General features: G+C 35.2%; 1 protein-coding gene across 9 annotated transcripts in view; it reads right to left on the bottom strand.

The window, feature by feature from the left end:
• LOC124369922 overlaps positions 1–12,365 on the bottom strand; it is a 180,448-nt gene that overhangs the window by 27,866 nt on the left and 140,217 nt on the right. The window contains exon 11 of one of the 9 annotated variants that reach the window (XR_006923130.1): positions 4,029–4,471. The exons of the other annotated variants lie outside the window; for them this stretch is intronic. The gene's annotated coding sequence lies outside the window, so the exon portion shown is untranslated. Of the gene's footprint in view, positions 1–4,028; positions 4,472–12,365 lie in introns of those variants that run through there. 9 annotated transcript variants of the gene reach the window in all.

Below are 12,365 nucleotides of genomic sequence, written 5' to 3'. Positions count from 1 at the left end.
GTTGCAGTAATACACAATCTTACATTTTAAAGAATTTTAAATACAACAAATAAAGTTTTGTAACTTATTAGCGAAATAAAATTTGTAGCTATATACAGAGTTTGTGACTGACGAGTTTAGCTCCAACACACCTACCTCTTAGTGCAGTGTTTGATACAGAATTTGATTTGGTAAGGTAGTATACCTGCAATCCTTTTATTAAACTTACTTGTAGAGGTAAAGACGAGTAGGCAACAGGGCACATTCAGCCACGTTGTTTTTAGAGTAACACCACCCTATGGTTTTGGAGTGTTTGCTTTCAATGAGAATCCTATGAGTGGATAATAAATTAGAAGTCATCTAGATCAAAGCCTCATATGATGAGGACAGTTGAAGAAGAAACACACTGGCCGGTTACTGAAGAGACCCTTCTGCTCATTGGAAGAACACCTGATGAATGAACATCAAAGAGAAACTTGGTCAGATTGTTCTTCAAGATATCATGTATTGTCGTATTATATACAGATTTTGATTAGGTAACATATTTTCAGATACACAGAATACATAAGTATAAGGTCACAGAGTTTTGATTGGAGTTATGGTCTGTAAACAAACAGCAAACCAAATTACATGAGAACAAAGGTCTCATGATGGCTGAGATTACACATAAAGTTGATACCCATACATCGATAGCTGTTAGCACCTTCTCTATGATATCACAAAATTTACATATGGGAGATCTCAGGGAGTTGAGTACAGCTGAATGGAAGCACAGTATTGACTGATAACAATGATAAAATCTTTACGATCTCCGATGTCGATTGAAGTGAAACACTATCATCAACATTCAACAGAAATGGTACGAAAACTTCGTACATAGTTTATTACAGAGATGCAATTTAAGAATTACCCAGCCTAATCAACCCCTTCTATCATCAAAGATCAAGCTGCAAGAAAAAACCTTTGGAGCAGTTTCATTGGCCCATGCAGGAAGTAGGAATCCTAATCTCATTCTCCAGATGCCATAAATATGCAGAATGACAGACCTCACAGATGAAATTGGGGTGTAACTTCAATTTGATGCGTGCCCTATCTACGCACACAAGGATAGGCCCAATCATAGGATCGAATTTCTAAAAATAATATGTTTAGTATCCTAGTATTGTTAGTATACAGGTATTGTTTGTATACTAATTAGATATGAATATTAAAAAAACAAGTTATGAGGTAGAGGTAGAAAACAATGAAGTGTGTAATAACAACAAAACTATAAATATTTACAACAAACAATGAATGTTAGTATACAGGTATTGTTTTTATTCTAATTAGATATGAATATTAAAAAAACAAGTTATGAGGTAGAGGTAGAAAACAATGAAGTGTGTAACAACAACAAAACTATAAATATTTACAACAAACAATGAATACTAGAATACTAGGATACTAAACATATTATTTAAATAATATTCTTAAACTATGTCTTGGTCCTGTCCTTCCATTTCATCTCCTGCTCATGACATGCAGAAATTCGATCCTATGATTGGGCCTATCCTTGTGTGCGTAGATAGGGCACGCATCAAATTGAAGTTACACCACAATTTCATCAGTGAGGTCTGTCATTCTGCATATTTATGGCATCTGGAGAATGAGATTAGGATTCCTACTTCCTGCATGGGCCAATGAAACTGCTCCAAAGGTTTTTTCTTGTAGCTTGATCTTTGATGATAGAAGGGGTTGATTAGGCTGGGTAATTCTTAAATTGCATCTCTGTAATAATCTATGTACAAAGTTTTCGTACCATTTCTGTTGAATGTTGATGATAGTGTTTCACTTCAATCGACATCGGAGATCGTAAAGATTTTATCATTGTTATCAGTCAATACTGTGCTTCCATTCAGCTGTACTCAACTCCCTGAGATCTCCCATATGTAAATTTGTGATATCATAGAGAAGGTGCTAACAGCTATCGATGTATGGGTATCAACTTTATGTGTAATCTCAGCCATCATGAGACCTTTGTTCTCATGTAATTTGGTTTGCTGTTTGTTTACAGACCATAACTCCAATCAAAACTCTGTGACCTTATACTTATGTATTCTGTGTATCTGAAAATATGTTACCTAATCAAAATCTGTATATAATACGACAATACATGATATCTTGAAGAACAATCTGACCAAGTTTCTCTTTGATGTTCATTCATCAGGTGTTCTTCCAATGAGCAGAAGGGTCTCTTCAGTAACCGGCCAGTGTGTTTCTTCTTCAACTGTCCTCATCATATGAGGCTTTGATCTAGATGACTTCTAATTTATTATCCACTCATAGGATTCTCATTGAAAGCAAACACTCCAAAACCATAGGGTGGTGTTACTCTAAAAACAACGTGGCTGAATGTGCCCTGTTGCCTACTCGTCTTTACCTCTACAAGTAAGTTTGAAAAAGTAATTGTAGGTATACCACCTTTTTGAAAATGTGTTCCTGAAACTCAGGGGATACTATTCCACAACAATGGAAGTTCCTTTGGAAACTAACACAATGGGTCCTAAACCTTTACCTCCTAAGGCGTCAAACCCTAAAACGCCAAAGGGGAGAGCAGGTGATAGATTTATACCATCCAACTAAACTCCACTCTCTGACCCAAGTTGTGGAAAGTGACCCATCAATTTCTACATAGTAGTGTATAGCACTTTAATGCCTTCCACACTATCACTAAAAAAAACCAGAAAAGAGTGTTTCAGCATTTCCGTTCTGTGACCACTGCTCATCTACGTCACTAGCAATATCCCCATCCATATGGCAGTGGTAAAAGGAAGATGGGGGTGATTCAGTGACTAGATTTCCCCAACACAATTAAAGGAGGCTGAAACAATACACCTACCCATTTCTAACGAAAGAAGAAAAGTACATCGTTCCCGTATTAGCTTAATTCGGGAAAACTTCATGGACACCAACAGTGCCTTGGACACAACATGCTGAGTTTGCCAGAAGGTCCATGGATGTGACTCTACTTCATGAGCCATGCAACTATAGAAGATGTGGCATGGATTCCCTACAAGCTTAGATTAATTAAGGAGTTCTCGCGCCTCAGCCCTTGGCTTTAGACAGCTCTCGGATAATTCAATGACGGAGTTCTACCCAAAGATAGCAAAGTATATGCTTTAGCGTCTAACTACAAGTATGTAGCAGCTTATATTAGGGTCAGGCTGGTGGTCTCTGATTTCCCGGTCACTATCAATTATTAGAAAAAATGAGTTGTACTAAGCAGGCACTCATTAGAATAATCCATGAATTGCAGCAGGGCTTCCTGCTTCTTCAAACAAGGATTTACGTTCTCTCCTGTGGAGAAGAGGTAACAGTTCTACAGATACTATCCAGGAGATCAAGCTTCAAACCATTAGAAGAGGCCAAACTTCAAGGTATAGAAGAGAGGGGCATCCCTTGAACTCATTTTTTTATGGCCTACTTCCTAAACAGTAAGAACCATTTAACATATTATAACATATGCCTGCACATGTGGCAGAACTCAGGTTTGTTGGTCAATGAACTTCCATATCTTACCAATATCTTAGTTAAGAAATCAGAAAATTAGTTGGTTGTGTACTATGGACACATTAATTCTAGTGCAGTTTAAAACAATAATCTTTATATCCATGGTCATTTTAGGTTTGTGAAAGATGTTGTTTATGGAATGTTTCACATTTCTCACTAAACACAAAATGTCATGTGTAGGCATATGTGAAATTTAACTTATTATGACACAGTATATACTTGTAAATAAAAGTTATAGAAAATGAAAACAAGTGAAATAACCAGATTAAGAACTTAAGTGTACTACCTGTTTGCTTTTGCCCCTTCCATTAAATATATATTAGAGTAAGTCAACTTAAGAGGAAGCAAATCAAACTTGAATACAAATTAGGACCCTCTGCATAACCAAACATTTTAATTAGTCTATACAAACACATATAATACATAAATTTACAAATCCTAATCTTTAGTGTAATTCTAAAGTTGTCATATAAAAATTAAAGAATAGTTATTTTGTACACATAGAAACATATAAGGTATCTAGAAACATAGTTAACAGTATGGTTCTACCTCATAACTTGTTATTTAGTAATCTTTTCTATTTATGGTTCAGTCCTTATTTTACAATACCATTTCTTCTTTGAATTTGTTTTCTGCATACACAATATAGATTGCTCTACCATATTATCTTATAATTATAATACATATGTGTGGTTATTTGTACAATTATATTTATATTACAACGTTACAATAATAATTTTACATACATGTATAATATTGTGACTGGACCAGACATTGAAGGTCCAACCCCATGTTGACAACACCTAAGGATGATCAGAGATGACAGATGTCTGTCACAACGCAAGATCCAAAGGGAAGTCTTATGGAGCCATGGCAGGAGGCTTTACTGAACCAGTGGTCATTTCCATTCTCCTCGTTGTCTTCTCTTCATTTTGACTGGAAACTGCAACAAAATTTAAATAAATTTTTTCAAAGCAAAATGGATCGGTACAAAAAATAATTATTGATTATTATCGATATAAGAGAAATGCTATGCTTTAATATAACTTTAAAATGTTTATATAAATTACTGGTGACAGCGTAGCCTAATCAGAGAAAAGCAATGCAATGGCCCATTGTGTCTATACTTGGAAATGAGTTTTGGATGCAATTACAGTGATAAGAAAACAAAATAAACTGAAACGCATACCAGATGTAGAAACTAAACATGCAGATCAGAAGATTTAACATACTAAGTTTGTTTCTATGGATTTTATTATTTCTGTACTAAACTTTCTTACATAACAAAGGAAGGAGATTATGACAGCACAGGTAATTTAGATGATTAAAATTAATACGTTGATATTCCTTCCAATATCTCAATTACATGAAACCAATTGCTACTGTATCAAATGTTTTCATTCTGGTTTTCAGGAACTAGTGCGAGTATATCACCCATAAACCAATATTTGGGTTTTTAATATTGAAGGTGATCCAAATTTACAGTTCAATTTAATAATAAAGTTAGTAGAAAGGTGTGTCCTTTGTTAAGATATGTATTATTATTTATAAATGGTTTGGTTTCTGTACTGTAATACTGTCTTTAACTTCTTTCACAAATTAGATGCTAGCTGTTGATACACAAGTACAAGGTTTAAATATATTTGGATAAACTCAGCAGATATCCTGGTGTTCAAAGTTAGATGATCAGTGATATCTTTGAACTTTATCCTTCCCTAACCATTTTGTTTAGATTATTAGGCAAAATTTGTTCAGACCAACATCAACATGATCAAAGTTATGTGTCAGAAAATCTTTTCTAGAACAATCTGACCGAGACCCTAGACAGTTTTATTATTGCTGAGTATAGTTGGTCTTTATCAATATGGTCAAGAAACCAAATGTCAAAATGCTAGCGTAGAATACATCTATATTTTCTAGACCGCAGAAATCTTTCAAGTTAAATAATAAGTGAAGCATGATTGTGTGCTGTTTTACTCAGTAGTGTTGTGCAAGAGGAGTGGAAACTTCCAGGATTTATAGTGAAATATTGGTAACACTGTGAGAATCGTGTTTAACCGAACATTATCGTGAGAAATTCCCCATAATATGGCTTAAATGGACACTCTGGCGGGTCATAGTCCATGAAGGATTACAGACCATTACCGAAACACACACGCACACACACACACACACACTACTACTGACAGCAGACCACTGCTACCCTTACTGCTAGCTGTGAGAAATTACTCATACCATTACTTATATTGTCTGCTCAGTGGGTAATAGTCCATGAAGGATTACAGACCATTACCGAAACACACACACACACACACACTACTACTGACAGCAGACCACTGCTACCCTTACTGCTAGCTGTGAGAAATTACTCATACCATTACTTATATTGTCTGCTCGGTGGGTAATAGTCCATGAAGGATTACAGACCATTACCGAAACACACACACACACACACACACACTACTACTGACAGCAGACCACTGCTACCCTTACTGCTAGCTGTGAGAAATTACTCATACCATTACTTATATTGTCTGCTCGGTGGGTAATAGTCCATGAAGGATTACAGACCATTACTGAAACACACACACACACACACACACACACACACACACACACACACACACACACACACACTACTACTACTACTGACAGCAGACCACTGCTACCCTTACTGCTAGCTGTGAGAAATTACTCATACCATTACTTATATTGTCTGCTCGGTGAGTAATAGTCCATGAAGGATTACAGACCATTACCGAAACACACACACACACACACACACACACACACACACACACACACACACACACACTACTACTACTACTGACAGCAGGCCACTGCTACCCTTACTGCTAGCTGTGAGAAATTACTCATACCATTACTTATATTGTCTGTCCGGTTGGTAATAGTCCATGAAGGATTACAGACCATTACCGAAACACACACACACACACACACACACACACTACTACTGACAGCAGACCACTGCTACCCTTACTGCTGGCTGTGAGAAATTATTCATACCATTACTTATATTGTCTGTCCGGTTGGTAATAGTCCATGAAGGATTACAGACCATTACCGAAACACACACGCACACACACACTACTACTGACAGCAGGCCACTGCTACCCTTACTGCTAGCTGTGAGAAATTCCTCATACCATTACTTATATTGTCTGCTCGGTGGGTAATAGTCCATGAAGGATTACAGACCATTACCGAAACACACACTCACACACACACACACACACACACACACACACACACACACACACACACTACTACTACTACTACTGACAGCAGACCACTGCTACCCTTACTGCTAGCTGTGAGAAATTGCTCATACCATTACTTATATTGTCTGTCCGGTGGGTAATAGTCAATGAAGGATTACAGACCATTACCAAAACACACACACACACACACACTACTACTGACAGCAGGCCACTGCTACCCTTACTGCTGGCTGTGAGAAATTACTCATACCATTACTTATATTGTCTGTCCGGTTGGTAATAGTCCATGAAGGATTACAGACCATTACCGAAACACACACACACACAACCACTGATTGCAGGCCACTGCTACCCTTATTGCTGTTTGTGAGAAATTCCTCATACCTATGGTAATTTCACGGGTATCTTAAGAAATAATATAACATTTTAAACCTTTGGTTGTTTTGCAGTAATATATCACTAAGTGCCTTTTTTCCAAAAACTGCTTCACAACGATATTATGTGTTTTTTATCAATACAGTTTTGCAATATTTTTTACATTCTTATTTTTATGTTACGTTATTTTCTTGTTAAACCAGTGTGTTTATCTACCAGTGGTTATGGAATTACATTCCTTCACAATAAAATTAATATGTTTTTACGTTCATTTATGTTTCTATTCAGTCTTGAGTATAAAACATTTTAGTGATAGCCGCCGCGGCACTCACTTTAAATTACTTAAAATTGTCAGGATATGTTTTAGTTATGATTAAGTTTAAGATATTTATAAATTATGCAAATGTACAACCCATTACATATAGAATGGCTGAAGACTAAATTACTGTAGTGGGAGGCCACTTTTGGGTGATTTGTAACATTGACGTAAAATATTTTTAAGAATACATATTTATCATAAACAAACATGTGTTGTATAACATGTTTTCTCAAAAACATGTAGAATCTAGTAGTTAAAAAAATAAAAATTTACAATTCTGTAAAATAATTTATTCAAAAATTACCATACATATGAGTTTATTACAAAATTAATAAATTTGTAAGTTACATTTAAACTCAGAGTAATGTGTGGACTGTAAGAAAAAAATACAATACCTACTTGGAACCCCTTTAGGTATCAGATCATTGAAGCGTATCCATTTTATCAATAAAAAAGTGATGGATGTACTATAGTAATGTTTATAGATGATTTGCACTTTCCTTATTCTTGAAAAGTAACCAATAAGAAGTCATGATAACATAATTTATTACACCACGCCTTCTTGTATGCACAATTATTTTAAGATATATAAGTTTGTTATTGGAGATATTGTGTGATAATCATATGCACCTTCTTCCCACTTCGACTTATGGCTAGGTTATAACAGGTCTGCAGTATTTTGAAAATTAGATTTACTTAGCTTGCCCTGCCCACCCAATTAATTGTCATGCTCAAGCTTTACTTTAGCAAACATTATTTTAATTTCAAAAGTCACCTGACCATTATTTTATGTAGACGCCCAATACATTGTAACTGAATCTACAGAACTTTACACTTTTACACTTTACTCAATAAAAAGTTTTGGAATCGTAATAATAATAAGTCATATATCTCTTGTCCGTAAAATGCCTCATAAAATCTAAAAGTCACTAAAACATATTTACAGCAAGATAGACTGGTCATTATTGTGCTTACATTTATCAGGACACAACAAATCAAGAACTTTGGTAATTCTTGCTGAAGTCAAAGACAGAACTTCATTTATCCAGATTCCCGCTTTCCCATGAACTATCTACAGCGCAGTCAAGTAGGTCTATGGACCTATTTTTCATCTCTTTTCATTACTTACAGTTGTTTTGGATATTTTTTCTGAGAGTAACAAAATTATGTATGCAGACAATTCAATTTTTTAAAACATTAACCCAACATATAATATGTTAAAACTCTTATGTAGTGCACTACCTGATGAGATAATTACAATGAATACATTAGCACAAAATAATAAAGGTATTTTTCCTTCTCTGGGTAATAAATACCCCAAAACCATAAAACCTGCGAAAGGCTTTAGTCGCTCCGTTTAAAGGAACGGTTTGCTCAGCTGATTTCCGATAGTTCCCTAGCAAATTGCTTAGCAGTGTATACAAGTAAGTACTTCGAGTATTTTATTGGAAGATGTTGAGGAAAATTCATTCATCCTATTAAAAGTTTACTCGACTGTTGAACCCTTCCAAATATGATAAAGCCTTGATATTCACATCCAAGAAATTTAACAAATTTCAATAGTCCCTTTTGTGTTACAGTTGATAGACATTTCTTTGCTTCTGCCAATCCATCAAGGCACCACCTCTACGGATAGCATGTTTAAAAACATTTTACATAGCGCCATAACCCAAACAACCCTAGTAAAATCGATTATATGATATTCCATGTTTTCACCTATCTTTTTAACCAAGAGTGAATGAGTAAACTTCGTAATTTTATAGCACTCACTTCTTCAGAACCGATGTTGTTCTTATTCCCTTTTATATTAAATTGAGGAAGAACTTATAATTACAAACTGATATTACACGATTAATTACAGCAGTAACCTTCATTACATCAACACAAAAATGTAAATAAATATAAAACTGGAACGGGTGAAAACGACGTTGCTAGGCAGGTTGGCCCGGATGAACAGTTAAAAAACTATGTCTAATTTCTAAGTGCAGAAATACTGTAATTGAAAATAGTGACATAAAGTAAAAAAAAAAAAAACAGAAATTAAGGAAAATTATTGCTAACATATAAATTGTAAAAAAAGATTTAGAACCTTTATTAAAAGAAAAATTAAAAACCTCCAAAGAATACATAACAGCAACAATTCACATTTTTAGTTTTTTTTTAGTAACAGCTCCTTAAGGGGAGTCGGATGGCCCTATGCTGCCAATGTTAATTTGATCAAGTTTGTGTACCTTTTTTCTCAAAAACTATATAAGATATCAACATGATTTTTGTATAGTTACTTTTATTAGACTTTTATTAAGATTTTGACCCGGGTTTTTAAGTTATTCAAAAAATTAGTATGGTTAGGATTTTTTTTAAAAATACTGTACATTCAAAAAAGTACAGATTTTTTGTAAAAAAGCTGTAATAAAATTTTTTTTATGAGAATTTTGCTAAAAGCCCAGGTCAAAGTGTGCTCCTTAATTTTCCCATCAAGTGAAAAAAAAAAAAAAAAAATTGTAACGATATCTTTAGTGGTTCCTGAGAAAAAGGTACATAAGTGGAAAAAATCTAAACTTTCGGGAAATTGCATTTAAAGTTAAAGCCTAGTCTAATGCAAAACATAAACCTACCTCAGTGCATTCCAGCCCCATATGCTGGATTGTCTGGATCTTCCTCTGCCTCATACTCATCTTCCAAACGCCTTTTTGCTAATGTAGAGCTTTGTCTACACTTTCTCTCTAATTCTTCTATAGCTTTCTGAGCCTTTGCGATTCTTGCTTCGTCCAGTTTTTTAAGGGCACTAACACAGTTCACTCCCGGAACAATGCCTAGATTTGCTAAGACTTTACATCTGGCTATGTTTCCCAAATTAAAATTTAAGCCAAGGCTTCATACACACCAAACTCGAGTGTATTCCTCATCACAAATGTCCTTTTGGGAATGCGAGACCAGATCATATTATTGAGCGACTCGCTCGGATTTTGAGTGCCTCCATACAAACATTTCTTCAGAAGTTCTGGAGACGCTAAATCTTTGAAAATAGGTTTTATTTCAGACATTACAGTGTCAAGTAAATGAAAATGTGAATCATGATCATAAATGTCCTTATTTTCTTTTGCTTTCTGAAACTTGCACCAGCTACTTGTTCCTTTTGGGCAAAGTCTGTGTGATGGATGTTGGTTACTGGAGCACAAATGAAAATAAACAGCCCATACGGCTTTCATCTTTTGTAGGCTACCGGTATTTCGTCTAATGGTTAATCCGTAGTAAATTGCTATTTGTTTGATAGCAGCTCCAGTAAGTCTTCCACAACCACCTATTGTTTTGCCGTCAGAGAGTTCTTGCTTGCCTTTTTTGTTTTTTAGTTTGAGAAGGCGAGTAGAGATCCTTTTTTGAACGTGCCCGACACATTCTAATTTTTCAATTATAAATTCAGGCCCATATGGTTTCAATTACGATACAGTAGAGTAAGACGCAGTGTCACCATCACCAAGATAATTTTTGTACCTGACGTTATGTAGTGTTTTTGACCGCCTAAAAATATCAACCACTCCGGCTACCTCCATACCTCCGCTGGATCCCATGTAATTAGCTGCACAGCTATCTAAATGTTCTTTTTCAAACCTCTTTGGGCATCTGCAATGTTTAGATAGTATTTGAGCATCTATTACTTTACCTGTAGCTACACTAATTGCAGTCATAACTCCATTTTGTGAGGTATGGCCTTGTCTCTGCCAAGAGCCATCCAGTGCAACAGTTATATCCCTAGACTCATCACTCGCATCATCATTTTCACTAATTTCTACTTGTACTGCTTCTTCTGCTGATGTTTTCATAGATTCTAAGCTCACTTCCTTGGTAGCATTACAAAGAACATTATTGTAGTACTTGAATGAAGCTGGAGGAGGCATGTTCATTACTCCACAAAAGGTTCAAGCGCCCTGCTCACCTACGCCAACACAACGAAAAGCGTAGGCTAACCTAACATTTATTTCTCCCTTTCCTGTGCTTAGTGCTGGGCTGTTTGATTCTTTCACACTAAAATTACAGTTAACACACATTATTTCTACTGTGAAACCTAAGCCTAATCTATCTTTTGTAACAAGATCCAGTTTTGCTCCACAATGTAAACGTACAGCTATTTTACCGAGTAAGTTTTGAACAGTCCTCAAATTGACCAAGTCATATATTTCACCATTACCTAAATAGTCTTGGTAGTATGCCAAATTCTCACCAAATTTTTTTCATACTTGAAGAATTTTGTTGAGGTACATCACTTTGAGGTGGGGTAGGCCTAGGAGAAGCACTAAGATCCACAGAATCACGATCACTTCCAGCACTTTCATCATTATTTTCTTCACGAACAACCACAACCTTACGATTACCTAGACATATAGGCTTACGCTTTTTATACACTTTAGATGATCTAGGCATTTTTACTAAAAAGTAATAAAGCAAACTTAGGATGTCACTAACCAATTCAAATTAACAACACCTTCAAACTAATCAGAATACATATTAATAATATTTACTGAGTTAGTACCAACCTCAGAAAATGAAATCACTGTACCACAGCGCTTACACAGTACTATAACAAAGTTAGACATTTAGCATGACAATGACAGCTTGTTGCGACAAAACCACCGAAAAACTCTCCATGTATTGCTTTATAAAAAGTGATGTAAATTGAGTTTGACTCAACGGATTTGTATGAAATTTGTTTTAAAATAAATAGGAATATATTTAAAACTAAATTTAGCAAAAAAATAAAAATTGAAAATTTTGACCCAGGGGGTCATCCGACTCCCCTTAATCCATAGTTTTGTCAGCAGCCCAATTGAAAGGAGAAGTTTTGTTTTGAAAATACCTGGAAGAAACTGAAAAAGCGTGTATTTTAGAAAATATCAAAAGGAATA

The sequence above is a fragment of the Homalodisca vitripennis genome, chromosome X (assembly GCF_021130785.1).
Source record: "Homalodisca vitripennis isolate AUS2020 chromosome X, UT_GWSS_2.1, whole genome shotgun sequence".
In the NCBI taxonomy this organism is placed as follows: domain Eukaryota; kingdom Metazoa; phylum Arthropoda; class Insecta; order Hemiptera; family Cicadellidae; genus Homalodisca; species Homalodisca vitripennis.
This window is presented reverse-complemented; position numbering and strand designations above follow the sequence as displayed.